The sequence below is a fragment of the Sprattus sprattus genome, assembly GCF_963457725.1.
Source record: "Sprattus sprattus genome assembly, chromosome: 16".
Lineage (NCBI taxonomy): Eukaryota > Metazoa > Chordata > Actinopteri > Clupeiformes > Clupeidae > Sprattus > Sprattus sprattus.
In genome coordinates this window covers 4,744,131-4,747,858 of record NC_137914.1, presented here as the reverse complement: position 1 = coordinate 4,747,858, position 3,728 = coordinate 4,744,131, and the positions used below count along the sequence as shown (strand labels likewise).

Sequence of the window (3,728 nt, the reverse complement as noted above, 5' to 3'; positions counted from 1 at the left end):
GCGGCAGAGCCTCTGCAGGTCTGATTAGGCCCTCAGCTCGGGCAGTGCTGGGCTCTGGGCCCCTGTGCCTCTCAGACAGAAAATCAGTGCCTTATCAGTGCCTAATCAGTGCCTAATCAGTGCCTTATCAGTGCCTAATCAGTGCCTAATCAGTGCCTAATCAGTGCCTAACCAGTGCCTTATCAGTGCCTAATCAGTGCCTAATCAGTGCCTAACCAGTGCCTTATCAGTGCCTTATCAGTGCCTAATCAGTGCCTAATCAGTGCCTAATCAGTGCCTAACCAGTGCCTTATCAGTGCCTAATCAGTGCCTAATCAGTGCCTAATCAGTGCCTAATCAGTGCCTTATCAGTGCCTAATCAGTGCCTTATCAGTGCCTTATCAGTGCCTAATCAGTGCCTTATCAGTGCCTAATCAGTGCCTAATCAGTGCCTTATCAGTGCCTAATCAGTGCCTTATCAGTGCCTAATCAGTGCCTAATCAGTGCCTTATCAGTGCCTAATCAGTGCCTAATCAGTGCCTTATCAGTGCCTAATCAGTGCCTAATCAGTGCCTTATCAGTGCCTAATCAGTGCCTAATCAGTGCCTTATCAGTGTGGGTAATGATGAGGGGCAAGGAGTCTGAGTGTGCCAAACATCATATCACACCACACAACACTGTACCACACCACACCACACTGCATCACATCTGCACTGCACCACACCGTACCACACCACACCGCACCGTACCACACCATAACACAACGTTCCATAACCCAACCACACCACAGCGTACCACACCGTACCACACCAAACCACACCACACCATACCAACAAAAACTGTATCACACCATACCAACAAATATTGTACCACACCACAATGTTCCAACAAACACAGTTCAGTACAACACCACATGGTAATCACACCACATTGTACCACATCACCAGGCACGTGCACCGATAGAGCCCTACTGGTGCTCAAGCACCTGCCCTTTTGCCCTGGATGAGAAAAGCGCCCCTTCTGCTGGAGCCCAATTTTTCTTCATTCATCAATATTTCAGAATCAAAATGACTCTCTCTGTCATCAATTCCTCCTGAATGTGTTTTGATATCTGACGGGCCATTTATTTGAGTTCTTGTGAAAATTTCACCCCGACATGCTCCGCGGCGCTCACAGGCCCCCGCCGCGCCCCTCCCTCCTCCCCCTAGTGCTCATGCAGTGTTGAGCGCCAGGCCAAAACTTCTTCTCTGACCCGCAGCATCAGACAAACAGGTAATGACGGTGTTTGTGCAATCCCCTGACGTTGTTTGGTGATTCAATTTACCACAACATTAGTGCCGCTGAAAACACTACGTTGCAACTGGTCCGACGTTTTCTAAAAAATAAACAAGCGAAAAAGTCACAAAATCCGCAATTTCAAATCCTTGTCCAGCTGTTTACTGACGTTTGTCATGTTTAATGAAGAGAGAGAGGGATACAGATACAGGCAGGCAGGCAGGCAGGCAGGCAGGCAGGCAGGCAGGCAGGCAGGCAGGCAGGCAGACAGACAGACAGACAGACAGACAGACAGACAGACAGACAGACAGACAGATTGGCAGACAGGCAGACAGGCAGACAGGCAGGCAAGCAGGCAGAGAATTTAAAAACAGTTTTACTGTTCTACAAATTAGACAAGTTCACTAGTTTTCTTTAATTTACAGTAACGTGATTATTGAAATGAAAGATAGGTCTTAAGTTGAGCTGCATGACAGTCTGGTGGGGTATATTGCGGTATATTATTAGTGTAATGCTACGATTTTCCATATTAAAAGTCATTGTAGCGCCCCAATTTTTTTCAAGCTGTTTATGGTCAAACTGCTTATCCTAACCCTAATCCTGAAGTATAATTGTTGCATACTATTACTTTAAAGCACAGCTGCAATGACACAGCAAGAAGGCTCCTGCACCCCCTCCTGCTCCCCCCCCACACACACACACACCAATTCCTGTTTCTCTCAGTCACCAGGTTAATGGGCCCTCATGTCCATGATGTCAAGTCTATTTACATTATGCATTTGAAAATGTAATGGGCTGTTTCACTTTGGAAATGCAAATCAAATGTTTTAACCTGTATGCGTACCCCCTACGTCCCTTTGCGTACCCCTCGGGGTACGCGTACCCCAGTTTGGGAAACCCTGCCCTAGGCCACTCCAAGCCCTTAGGTGAGTTTCCGCCGAACGACCTATTCTCTGTGTATATCCTTTCCTCTCTCTCATCCCTATCTATCTCGCTCCCTCTTCCTCTCCCATTATCTCTCCCTGTCAGTCAAATCAGTCCTCAACAAGCTGTTTAAATCACCCTAAGGGCTTTACAGCCGGCTATACAAACATTTGCTGGGCCCCTGCCAGCACGTTCACTTGTTTGAGCAACCGATGACTGCATGTCCCCTGCTGGGACATATGGGTCACCCACTCGTGGGTTAACCACCATGGCACACCGCAGGGATTTCTGGGTGGAAACAATGTGACTGTTGGGGGTCGTTACCTGGCATCCTGAAACCAGACAAACACGAGATGTTTTTTTTTGGCATGCCTCGCATAAGAAAGACCGTGACAATGGGCTGTGTGTGGGATAATGCTTGCTCACTTGTTACAATCCTGTCTCCTCTCTTTCTTTCTTGTTATGTTATCCTTTCCTTCTTTCTTTCCTTATTTCTCTCTCTTATTCTTTCTTTTCATTCTCAACGCTTGACTTTTCTCTCACAGCATGCTCCAAATATAGGTGTCACTAAATGAATGCCTCAAACCAGCTATAATTCCTAAATGCCGTCCAATATTGAATCTCTCAATCTGCCTACAGAGGAGGATGAAAGAGAGACTGTGGATTAAGAGAGGCAGAGAAAGAAGGGAGAGAGAAGAAAGGAAGGAGAGTGTGAGAAAGGAGAGAGAGAGAAAAGAGAGAGTCAAGTGTTTGCACCATGTCCATCCGGACAGGCTGTAAGAATATGGCCAATTACATCCCATGTGAAGAGAAGGACCTGTGTAGGTATTCCTACAGGCATCCACACTTGCCTGTCTGTGTGTCTGATTTTACAGTCTGGAAGGTGTGTGCGTGTGCGTCTGCGTGTGCGTGTAAGAGATTAACCGTAAGACTCATTAGAGGCAGAGGATGAACGTGTCAGACATTACCAAAGCCACAGATTGTTCTGAAAAAATGATGGCCTTTTGTGCCTTGCCAGTGTTGTTCTTTTTTTTTTAAGATTTGTTTTATGGCTTTTTATGCCTTTTATTGATAAGTTAGTGAAGAATGGGACAGGAAATGAGAGGGAGAAGAGGGGGGGAGTGGACTGGAAAATGACATCAGGCTGGGTTTGAACCCATGACCTTCAATGGCGACAAGCACGAATGTGATCAGGGCTACTATTTGTGCCACAGTGCCCCTCACCAATGTCATTTTTTCACTATCACAATACCCTATGGTACCCTGGTAATCATTGGTGTCAAAAAAGCATTCATTTCAGCAATTAACGTTGTCATTCATTGTTTGTTAATTAACTGAACAATGATACGAGAACTTGTATCTAAAGTATTTATTCATATAGACTCATAACGCTAGCTATTGTAAGGTAAGGGAATAATAATGTTAAAGTATATATTTGCATAATTTATTAATTCAATTATGTTACAAGTTACAAGTCTTTTATCTGTCAGATACACAAAATGACACGGGGTTAGACTGGACACTGAAATTCTTACGACAAGGCGTCGCCC

General features: G+C 45.5%; 1 pseudogene across 1 annotated transcript in view; it reads left to right on the top strand.

Moving 5' to 3' along the window:
• The first annotated feature begins 604 nt into the window (after positions 1–604).
• The window catches only part of LOC308377737 (transcription factor EC-like), a 30,839-nt pseudogene continuing 27,715 nt past the window's right edge, over positions 605–3,728 (top strand). The window contains exon 1 of the transcript in view: positions 605–820. The product of the transcript in view is annotated as a transcription factor EC-like (transcript). The remainder of the gene's footprint in view (positions 821–3,728) is intronic.